Source organism: Populus euphratica, unplaced genomic scaffold (assembly GCF_000495115.2).
Source record: "Populus euphratica unplaced genomic scaffold, PopEup_1.0 scaffold118.1, whole genome shotgun sequence".
In the NCBI taxonomy this organism is placed as follows: Eukaryota; Viridiplantae; Streptophyta; class Magnoliopsida; order Malpighiales; family Salicaceae; genus Populus; species Populus euphratica.
In genome coordinates this window covers 449,333-462,284 of record NW_011500007.1, presented here as the reverse complement: position 1 = coordinate 462,284, position 12,952 = coordinate 449,333, and positions in this window count along the sequence as shown.

Here is a 12,952-nt window from a genome sequence, read left to right as displayed (position 1 = left end):
AATGAATGAACGTGTTCCAATAACAAAGCGTGTCCCCATTTGTTTTGTACCATGAGCGTCGTTCTCATCTTATGCAGGAAGCGGCATCATTTACTCGTGAGTAGATGGGGTCCTGCTGTGTCTAATCCTCTGCTTTGCTGGCAATATCCATGAAGGCCTCTGTTAATCAAATTCAAGTGGTGACTCATTATTTAAATTTATTTTATGCATATTTGGGACAGCAAGGTGTTAGCTCAGCTAAAACGAAGATTTTCTTCTCTACTAATGTTCTCCAAAAGTTAGCTCACGCTATGTGTAGAGAGAATGGGTTTGCTTGTAATTGGGCTCTAGTTGAATATCCAGGGGCCAGAAATTCATGGCCTAATTATAAAAATGATGGAGTTGGAAACAAAACATAACGGATTTGCTACACGTTAAAATTCTTATATACTAAAAATACCATAATTATAAAAATTAATTTATTTATTAATGTCTTTGCTTGTTAAAATGCCATTACCAAAAAAAACTAAATAAAAAATTATTCTTTTCAAATAGAAAAAAATAGAAAAACATTAAAAAAATAAGAGAAATTATTTTTTGATATCAACTAACCCATACTAAATTAACACAAATTTTCCAAAAGAGAGGGTTGTATAGTAATCTAATTTATAACTTTATTACTGAATATTATTTTTTAATTTTTGACCTTCTAAGAGGTTTACAATTCCTTAAATAAATCAAAAACTAACAAACCTAAAAATAAAAGAAACGCAATAAAAGTCCTAAACAAAACATAAAAAATAAAATTGTTAAGCATATTATTTAATTTTCTAATGAATAATATTTAATTTTCTTAACTAAATTAAAAATTAACTAAGAAAATATTTAATTTTAAAAAAAAGCTCATGCATTATTCTTCTCATATTAGAAACAACTCATTCTCGAGTTTAGACCTCAGTTGAAAACTTTCTCCACAATGAATATTCTTTTTGTGTGTGAATCACTATATTTTAAGTGTCTAACACCTATTTTCTAAGCTACTCATAACAAGTCTCTAACATAACATCTTTGTGCTCCTTTCGTCATGGGTCTCCAACACTACACATTTTATTTGAGTTCCTTTATCATGAATTTAATCAATGGGATTTCAAATAACAAAAACTAACATCAATAAAAACAACACATTGCTTCTAATACATCTCATTATAAAGGGAGAAACTTGTCATTTCTTCCTACACAAGCACATCTTGTTCTATAATATTTTTTAGCTATGATTATTCAACAACACATAAAAATTAATCACTAGAAATCATTGAACCTGATATACATCCTCTATGATCTCCAACCAAAACCATAAGAAATTATTAGCCTCTGATATTACTGGACATGACTGGCAATAAAAGATAATGAAGTTTGTTACAGATCAAAACATTTAAAAACTAAGAACACTATAATTATGAGGAGACTCTCAAAATACCTATTTTATTTATTCATATCTTTCCATGTCAAGAAGTTATTACAATAAATAAATACAAAACTAGAAAACCCTAATGATATTAAAATAAAAAAATAAAACAGAAAATTATTTCTTCAAATAAAAAGAAAATTAGAGACGCAAGAAATTAAAATAGAAAAAAAATAAAATTAATTAAGAAAAATATTTTAAAAAAAATTCAACCTACGATCATCTAATTGAAAAGGCATTCAATAATATTTTAATTTGATAAATTATATCTTCCAAATCAATTAACTTTTTGTCAATCTATTTGATCATCCCTTCCTTTATATACTAAGCAATCAACAAAGACCATGAGACTATTTGTGAGAGGTTATTGATTATCCAAGTAAATTTTGATTTGGGGAAGATAAAGTTGATAAGTGTCATTTGAATTTAGTGAGTTGAAAGCGAATTTGCTAACTAAAATTTGTTAGTAAGGCATGTATTAAAAGAAAAAAAGTTGTGAATGAAGCTCAATTAAGATCGTGTTGATGATAAAGACAAGCTTTGGGTTCATGTGTTATAAAAATAACTATGGCTTTTTTTATTCTATCATTCCAAAAGGTAGCATAAAGGTTAATCCATCCCTCAATATAATGTGTTTTAATGGTTTATTAGATTAGTGATGTGCGTTATGCTGCAGGCCGGTCAACAACTTTTGAGTACACAAAAGAGATGTTTAGAAGATGACAGCGTTTGTAAAGAAGCAAGAAAAACATGATAATAGACCCAATAAAATCAGATAGTCTGATAATTTAATTTAAACTACAGACAACGATGGTAGATAAACCATAAAAAAAAATATTTGGCAACAGTCAACTAAAACAAATGAGCTATGGATATTATACTTAAAAATAAAAGGAAAAAAAAAATTATTGAAAAACCATTGTCACTTCTCTGTGGACATCGTCCATTATAAAAAAAAAGCTTACTAAGACAGTCCAAACCTAATCGTAAAATTTTGGACGACGACATAAAAAGAAGTTCACATGAAAAGTTAATAAATAATCCATGTGAATGTAAACTATATATACTGTAAATAATAAATTTTAAAATATTATTTTAAAAAGTTTTTTTATCCCACATTAAAAAGATATTATCTTCTCATTTTAAGTTTAAGAATTTAAATAAAAAAATTATTTCACATTGGAAAAACACAATTTTTTTCTTGTGAATATAAAGTATATATACTAATAGGTTTTCAATTCCACATTGAAAAAATAAAATATTCTTTTAGTATTTATATAGTGAATTTTAATACAGGCTAGTAACCAACAAGAAAAGGGTAGTAGGCTTACGTGCATAAGCTTAAATTGAGCAAGAAAACCTTTGATTCCCCTTTATAAGTGAGGCAACTCCTATATTTTTTTATACTTCTATATTTGGCCCTTACAAAAACCATTATTTTAGCTACTTAATGGAAATTCTATTACACACTACTTTGTTACATGGAACACCTAAAAAAAAAATTTCACCTCTAGAAAAATATATAAGATTGTGAATATAATTTTTTATCTATTAAGGAAAAAAATTCCGTGTTTTGGGGAACACAAACATAAGAAAATATCTTTCACCTTTAAAAAAATATGTCATACCACATGTGTTCTAACTCTATAAAAGTATGTAAGGCTAGATTTTATGCATTGTTTTTTTTTTTTGTTGTTTAACGGAAAAAATTCATTTGCTTTTAGGGAACACACACATAAGTGAATATCTTCCACCTCTAAAACAATATGTTAGGCTAGTTATTTGTAGATTAATTTTTTATTTTCTTAAAAATTAAAAAAATCTGGTCTATAGACGGTTGCGTCAGGTCACCAAAGTTTCTTTGGACCAACTAAGTTTAGCCTTCTTCATACCCACCCAAGGCCTCAGGTTGCCAAGTCAACCTGTTAGGCCAAGTCGGGTTTAATAATTATGCTTGAGATAACCCAGTTAAATAAAAAAATGATAAAACCAAGTTCATATAAAAGCATGAAAAAAAAAGTAGAGCTCAATCTTCAATTAAATAAATATTGAATGATAAAAAAATTACTAAAGCAATCTTATCACAAAAAAAAAGCTTGCTAAGATGGTTCAAACCCGACTGTAAAATTCTAGATAGTGACATAAAAAGAAGTCTATATGAAAAAGTTAAGAAATAATGCATATGAATGTAAACTATATATATTGTAAATAATAAAGTTTAAAATATTATTTCAAAAGGTTTTTTTTTCTCAAATTGAAAAGATATATCTTCTTCTTTTAAGCTGAAGTATTTAAACAAAAAAATTATTATCTTATATTGAAAAAACACAACTTCCTTCTTATGAACATAGAACATATATACTAATGGATTTTCAATCCCAAATTAAAAAAAATAAAACATTCTTCTAGTGTTTATATAATGAATTTTGATATAGGCTAGTAACCAACAAGGAAAATCTCTGGTCCCTTTTTGTACGTGAGGCAACACCTATGCTTTTTTATCCTTTTATCTTTGGCCTTTACTAAAACCATTATTTTAGCTGAAGTATTTAAACAAAAAAAAATTATTATCTTACATTGAAAAAACACAACTTCCTTCTTGTGAACATAGAACATATATACTAATGGATTTTCAATCTCAAATTAAAAAAATATAACATTCTTCTAATGTTTATATAGTAAATTTTGATATAGGCTAGTAACCAAGAAGGAAAGGGTGGTAGACTTACGCACATGAGCTTAGATCAAGCAAGAGGAAAATCTCTGATTCCTTTTTGTGCATGAGGCAACACCTATGCTTTTTTGATTTTTTTATCTTTGGCCCTTTCTAAAACCACTATTTTAGCTCCTCTATGAAAATTCTATTAGACACAACTTTGTTATATGGAACACCCATAAAAAAAATTGTTCCACTTCTAAAAAAATATGTAAGGCTTTGAATTTATTTGTTTATCTATTAAGAAAAAAATTGTTTTGTTTTGGGAAACACCCACACAAGCAAATATCTTTCACCTCTAAAAAAATATGTAATACCACGTGTGTTCTAACTTTATAAAAGTATGTAAGGCTAGGTTTTGTGAATTTTTTTTGTTTGTTAAGGGAAAAAAATAATATGTTTTTAAGGAACATGCGTACAAACGAATATCTTCCACCTCTAAAACAATATGTTAAGCTAGTTATATATAGATTAATCTTTTATTTTCTTAAAAAAAGCTTGTCATTGACTAGTTGTGTCAGATCACTCAAGTCTCTCTAAGCCAACTACATGCTTGAGTTTGGCCTTCTTCAGACCCAGTCAAGGCCTCGGGTTGCCTAGGTCAACTTGTCAGGCCACATCGGGTTTGATAATTATGCTTAAGATAACCTAATTAAATAATAAAATAATAAAACCAAGTTCATATAAAGCATGAAAAAAAAATTCAATCTCCAATTAAATAAATATTAAATGTTAAATAATAAAAACATTAACTTAAAAAAATAAAAAAATAAAAAACTAAAGCAATCCAAGGCAAAACCTTAAGAAGGTAGATTAATTTTCAAAGTTTGCAACTTGTAAAATTTTAGACACGAGCTTAAACAATATTAAATCCAAACCAACTAAATATTGAAGAATTAAATTTGGTGAAAAAAATACCGCTCTTGAAAAATTTTCAAAGAAAAAAAAGTAATAAAAAAAATGAGAATGAAATCTATTAAGAAAAAAATTTACAGATGGTGGAATAAAATAAATAACTCTAAAAATTATCTTAAACTATAAAAAATATTAATAAAAAACATGAATCAAATTTTACAAAGCAAAAAATTAAATGAGGATGGAATCAAAAGAAAAATCTAACTCTATGAATTATTTCAAAAAACAATTACAATAAATAAAACAGGGACTAAAAAAAGAAAAAAAAGTTTAAGGGCTGACTTGAAAAATCAGATGGCAAGGCACAAACACCGAGGAAAAAAAGAAAAGAAGAAGAAAAAAATGATTGTTGATAACAAACTAGACCTTCAATTGGTGCACGCACCACATATCAAGAGAGAAGATGTTAAGATAAAGCTAAAGTCGTCCCGGAATAACTTTTTCAATCATTGAAATTAGTTGCATATACCGTTAAAAAATAGTGAAGGGATTGACACCAACAGTCAATCTTTTTTTTTTTTAATTATTAAAATACTTAAATGACCCCACCTCGACCAATTAATCGTAGAAAAACACAACAACAAAAGGACATAAATACTATTTAACCTAAGAGTTAAATTATTCGACACGATCTTTTTACCATGCAACAGTATTGAAAATAACAAAAAGTCCTTCAATTTGATTGTTAGTTTTTTTTATTCTAAAGGTAAAAAAGTTATTTCATTGTATATTTTTAATTAAAAATACAAAATTGACCTTGGGTAAAAGTTTAAAATTTCATTTCTTTGAAAGATGGTGCTGTAAATTTATTGTATAATCTAAATACAAAACACTCATCGTGCCCCCAATCAATTTTAAAACACTAAAATTATCTCAAGGCAAAGACTATTTTACTCTTAAACAAATGACAAAAAGCTTTTTTTAAAGGCCAAAAAGTAGAAAACATTGTTGTCATCCATGATAAATTGTATCTAGATAAATGATGTTTTCTCCTTCTCTTTTAGTTTAAGTTTTTTTTTAGTTTCTAAGATTTGATGGTCTTTATGTAATGATAAAGACATTTAATTTTTGGGATAATAAATGGTTAAAGGGTATTTAATACTTGTTTTATTAATCATGTGACTATTTGTGTTCCTAAAAAGCAAGGGATTAAAATGTCAATATGTTTATTTGACTGTGTTTGTTTAAAACACACTTTTCTAGTAGCAGTCTCTATATGATTAAAATTTTAATCGGGGTTATAATTAGAAAATAATTACATGGTTTTTTTAGTAATATAATTAACAACATCAATTTAGATAACAATTTATCCAAATACCTTACACATACTTTTTACTACACATAAACTTTAACTATAATTTTTACTAAATTTTAACTTTAATTTTTACTAAACGTGTATTTAAATTCAACTAATCACAATTATATATATTTTTAAAAATTTTATTTTTTAAAACCACAAACATAAAAATTATCTAAAAATAACACACTCTTTATATTTGTTGTATATTGATTAGTACTTAAAAGTGCATTTTTATCATGGTTTTATATCATCATTTTGCACTTGAAGTATCAATAACTCCTTAACTAAAATATGTTTTATAATAATGTATCTAATAATATAAGATACCTATAATTTGTGGTAAATGTCTATTTTTAATGCAGGCCTATCACATAAATGAAAGGATTGATTGATGACTTGAAGAACTTAAATTGCAAGGATAAAGAGATGGTCAAACTTAGAGAAGAGATGTCGGTGCAATCCAAACCGGAACACTGTTCGGTAATTGCGTCATATCTGGAGCTACAGATCTCAGATTTAGGTCCAATTTATATGGATGGAAAGGTAAGACATAGGCCTACAACTTTCATATGGAGCCCAAGATCTAAAAAGGCCATTATCAAGTCCAAATTGTAGCAACAACAAAGAAGCCCGAATCTGTCTTCCAGCCCGAGCACTGTTCGGTATTTTGGCCATATCTGGAGTTCTAGAAGTCCAAATGAGCTGAATTTTTTACACAAGATAGCTGAGACAATTGGCTACAACTTTCATGTTTGCACCTGGCTCCAGTTTGGACGTTATCAATGACGTTTTGGGCAGACAAGAGAAGATAAGGATTGTCACCAAGTCAAAAGTTGGCCACCCACTTATCAATTAGTCATCAAATCAATAGTTCCCAATTTTGGCCTATAAAAAGAGGCATTTGCCATGCATTTAGGCATCTTGGTTTCCAGATCAAGATCATGCTCTTCCTTTCTCTCTTTGTATTTTTTGTAATGTTTATGTTTTGCTTTCATTAATATTAAGTTTATGCCTTTCATTTCCTTTCCTTTACTTAGTTAACTTTTATGTTCTTATTTTGTTTATCTATTTTGCTTTCTTTCATTATGTCTAGCTAAGTTAATTATGTCAAGGTGAAAAGGTTACACTAATGGTGTAAGAATAAGTATAATGTAAACTTAATATGGACTTTAATGTTTGATACTAACATGTTTTATATTTGTTATCTTGTTCACTCTTTAATACTTTGCTTGTTAAATGACTAATCTTGATTTATGTTGTATAACACTTGGTACAACAAATGCTTGGCACTTTCATAGCCCATAATGTATGGTATAACCGACACCTGAGCTATGAAAGGAACTTGATTTGTTGTTAACATAAGTTATAATCATGAATGCTTGACGAGATTTACAAGTATTAGCATTAATTGAATAAGATGACTAATGTAATCATGTTAACAATATATAATATGATTGGAACCTCCTTTGTGTGTGGTTTCCAATTCAATAATAAGAGTTTATATTATACTTGTTTGATATACCATTAGTGGAACCTCTAACCTTGACATTTATTATTATTATTGTTTAATCCTTACATTAATTTTCCATCTCCAAGTTCTCATCATCTTCTTCTTCTTCTCTTTCTTTATTATTATTATTACTACTACTACTACTACTACTACTACTACTACTACTACTACTACTACTACTACTACTACTACTACTACTACTACTACTACTACTACTATATTATTATTATTATTATTAGTATTAGTATTAGTATTATTATTATTATTATTATTATTATTATTACTATTGTTGTTGTTGTTGTTGTTGTTGTTGTTGTTATTGTTATTGTTATTGTTGTTGTATTATTATTATTTATAATTTGTACAAATAACCTCCCTGTGGTTCGACCCCGGTCTTGCCGGGTTATTTATTACTTCGACACTCCTGCACTTGGGAGAAGACAACAATCTTTTCGTCGTGTCATATATGGAAATGGAGCTTATTTGATAATATCTTGCCAAATAGCATTTTACTTGTAATTGCTGCCATATTTTCTCCTCGACAACGCCATGTGTTGGAATGGATAATGTTATTTGGAGTGCCAATCGCTTATGGTCAAATTTCCACAAAATATACTTATTTAATGTTGGGACACTGTGTTAGTGAAGGAAGGACAAAATTTCGGAATATTATTTGGCTTGGAAAGGACGAGAACACGTGAAGACCCAATTCGGCTTTGGTCCACCGAAGACTCGTGACAAATGGATTGAGATGGTATGTTTTGTAATGTGCGCAGATTTTTTTAAAATTATTTTTTAATTAAAAACAATATTATGTTTTAATTTTTTAATTTTTAACATGCGCTAGTAGCAAAACTCATATAATAATTATTGGTCTCTATCGCAATGCTTTCCTCTTTTATTTACTTAAAATTTTAATATAATATAATATAATATAGCACCTCTAAAAACCTGTGATAAAATTTCAATTTGATTAAATTATTAAATTAAAAATTATATTTATTAATATAAATTATACATTAACAAATCCTAAGATAAAAAAATAAATTTCATTATCCAAACTTTATATTCGTCGTATCATTTCTTTTCTCTTTAAAAGAATTTATCATTAAATAATCAATATGAACAACGATGAAATTCAGAATAGTATAATACCCATTAATTAGGTGGCTCATGCTACATTGCGAGTTATTTTTTGATATAAAAAATATATTTTAAAAAAATTAAGACCCAAGAGCATTGGATCTGTCTACAAAGTGAGATCCAAGAATATTACATTTGGGTATGACTATAATATCAGATCTAAAAGTATTGAGTCCGAACATCAAACCCAAAAACCTTGGGCCAATCTGATCCAAGTTTTTATAATTTGTAATGTCTTTAAATAAAATTTATAGTTTTTATTTAATAATAATATTTTTTTTCAAATTTGATAATAATAATAATAATAAATTCATCTGACCCAAGTGCTAACCTCGATGCTAGGTATCTAGCAATCATGTCATATCCTTCGCCTGGGGCCTAACAGCCATACAATACCCTAGCAAAATTCAAAGTGATTATTTTATCCTTTAATTATTCTTTCAGTACCAAATATTTTTCTTAGAAAAGACAATTGCCCCATTCACTACATATTTAAAGGATAACTCTGTTATTACACTTCTCCAATCCACAATAATTTATGTATAGATAAATAATAAGAGAGGCATTAAGTGCTTTTAATATATTATATAATTTCATTAGCCTCTCATTTAAGCCTTTTATGCTCTCTTTTTTGCTATTTTTTTTTTTACCTCCAATAACAATTATGAATATAACAATTTCTCTCTCTCTCTTATTTTGCATCATTTTGATGTGTAGATTCTCTCTCTGATTTTGCATCCTTTCAATGATAATATAAAGCTTCTCAATCATTAATAAGGTTTTTTTTTTTGTATATAAATAACATTGTAATTTCCTTATACTTCTTTACTAAGCTCATATAAGCTCTTGCACCTTTAGCTTTTAGAGCTTGGAACCTTAGTTCTCTAACTGTTAGCATTAAAAACCCTTAAGGATTAACTCTTTTATAATTTAACATCTCTTTTATTTGCATGTTCAAACAACTCATCAAATCTTATATTCATCCTTTAAAGTTATTGTTTCGTGGCTTGTACCATAAAAGCTTGGTTTTCCATCTATTTTTATAGGGATGTATCACCTTCAGAAGCTATTATCAAAATCTAAAGTTCATATTAGTTGCCATAAATTATATCTTTATACACTTTCTCATGTATTTATAATCAGTAAAATATCATTCCATTCATGTTTCACTTAAATTTAACATTTCACAATAATATGCTTATCTTTTTGCATTTTATCTCTCGTACTCACCTTTTCAATTCTTTAAGAAACTAATCTGAAAAAAAAAGAACAACTTGGTAATGCAATTCAAATTAATGTATAGACTTAGGAAGCAATAAAAAATGAAAATTATCAACATGAAACTACAAATAAAAAAAACAAACAACAAAACTAATTCACGTGAAATATGAACGATACAAGGACACAAGAAAATTAAAAAAAATAGAAAATTGATAAAATAAGGATTAAGCAACCTAAACTAAGAAAAGACATTATTTGAACCAATCTTTATGTAAAAAACCCGAAATAAAAAAAAAAGAATTTTTGACGCAAATAATCTTGAATTTGAATTAAGTCAATTTTTCATAATTTCCAAAAAAAATTCAAAATAATCACAAAATCAAGACTTGACACTAATATATCCCAAAACTAAAAAACTTTTATATTTGTAATTTTTTTCTAGAGTTGTTGAATTTAAGATTTTGATGAAACACAATTTGCGGCTAAACCTTATTTTCTCTTTTTGTGATTTCTTTGATATTTCTTCTTTTTGTTTTTTTAATTATAGACAACTAGATCGCAAATAATTTTTTGATTTTAAAAAACTTTTATCGTAACTAAATTCTAGATGGTGATTGTTGTAATCTAATTTTTTTATTTTTTTAATAAAAAATAAAGTAAAATAAAAATAAAATGATGAAAAATAAATTAAAATTTGGGTCAAGACGACACAAATTAAAAGTTTAAGGATTAATAAGATGAAATTATAAATTTGTAAGTCAACTTGGTCAAAAATTAAAAGAATCGATAGGTTTGAGAACTTAATTGAACTTTGAATTAGTTTAATTAATGAAATCAAGGGTTTAATTGAAGAAATATCAAAGTTTAAGGGAGATTTGGGTCAAAATTGCAAAAAATTAAAGTCCAAGTACCGAAGTGAATAAATGGTGATACTATAAGGTGGTTAAATGATTTTTTTAGCAGTAATTTTCAAAGATTAAAGGTTAAAGAATTAATTAAGGACTGAATTGATTAAATTGAAAATCAAGGACTGTTTTGTAAATTTCATTGAAATCCAGGGGACTAATTTCGATTGATCCAGGGCCGAAATAAAAAAAAAGATTTCCATTAATAAGGGCCCAATTGCTAAATGTCAGAATATTAGAGGGAAAATTGAAAGGTGATCATTTCCATCCCAAAACGGCGCAGTTTCAATCCTACTGTTCATCCGCTCCCCTTTTAGAACAGAGGAAGCCACCAGCAAAAAAGGAAATGCTGGTCAACTAAGACTCCATCATCTTAATCCAGGAAGAATGTAGACCAAACGGTCTACCATATTTCCCATATCAATCATGTCTCCTTCAACCAGCGACACACCTTTGGCGTCCGGATTAAAACTTATCACCAACAGTCGACCATGGCAGGACTTTTGGTATCCTAGTCCCAACAAAAAACTAACACTCCCCAGCCATGCTTATCCTCGTCTCAGGAGGGAAGAGACTTGCAGAGGAACGACCGATTGTTTTGGTCTTATAAAGGCTAGAACAGGGGGACAGGAAAAAAAAAATGGAGGAGAAAAGATAAAGAAAACAAGATAAGAGGATAAAAAAGACATAAGAAACCTGAAACAGAACCCAAAAATAAAGATCCCAGGGGGGAAGAAAAATAGAGAGAGGGGGACCATGATGAACAAAAGATGAAAAAACAAAAAAAGAGTCAGAGGACGAGAAAAAAAGAAAACAGAGAAAAACCCAGAGAACAGAGCCAAAGAAAAGAACAACCAGAGAGAAAACAAATAAAAAAAGGAATAGAGAGAGCATCGTCTAGCCAATACACCATCATCTTTAGCTTTATGTCAAGCTACATCACGTAAGCTTTTCGTTTCACCCTCTATCATTTTAATTACCCTGACCCTGTAGAAAGCGTGAGAGAACAATTCAAATACGCATGCTGATAAATGATAATGGCCAGCCGGGTTACTGGATGGGGCTGTACCCAGGCTGGGTTGGCTAGCCAACCCAGTCTATAAGATTTAGCTAGATCCATAAAAAAAAAAAAAAAATAGCTGAGATCAGGCTGAGCCTTAGTCCTAATCAGCCTAATTTTCTTTGAGCTAAGGCAAAACACACCCTTAGACCATTTTCTTTTTATTCCATATATATATATATATAGCCAAGGATGTCTTTTTATATATTAGAAAATTATGAAAAAATTCGAGGATTTTTTTAATTTATATGTGGATCTCTCACACTTTTGTTTTTATAACTTCACTGGGTATTTAAGCTGTAGACTTTTACTATGAAATGCGAATATGTACACAATGTATATTTGTCCTTTTTTTCTAAAAAATTAATTAAAATGTATGTTTTTCTTTTAAATCTACATTTTATTGATTTATTCATGGGCGCTAAAGTCAAGAATACCATTTTTTTTTTGTTATATAATATTTACCAATGCCAGAGTTGGAAGTATTTGTACTCGAATATTTACTAGTACCAAAGTCAAGAATATTATAAATAGACAATTGAAAACAAAATTAAACAAACCTTTAGATATCTTAGACAAAACCAGCAATACATCGTACTTTATGTAAGACTCTTAAATGGTGATAATATCTTCCATTTCATGTAAATAGTCATGTACCATAGAATTTTTATTGATCAATTAGGGTTCTTAATAACCGTAATATTAGATGGTAACTTCTTAAACTAGACATTTTACCCT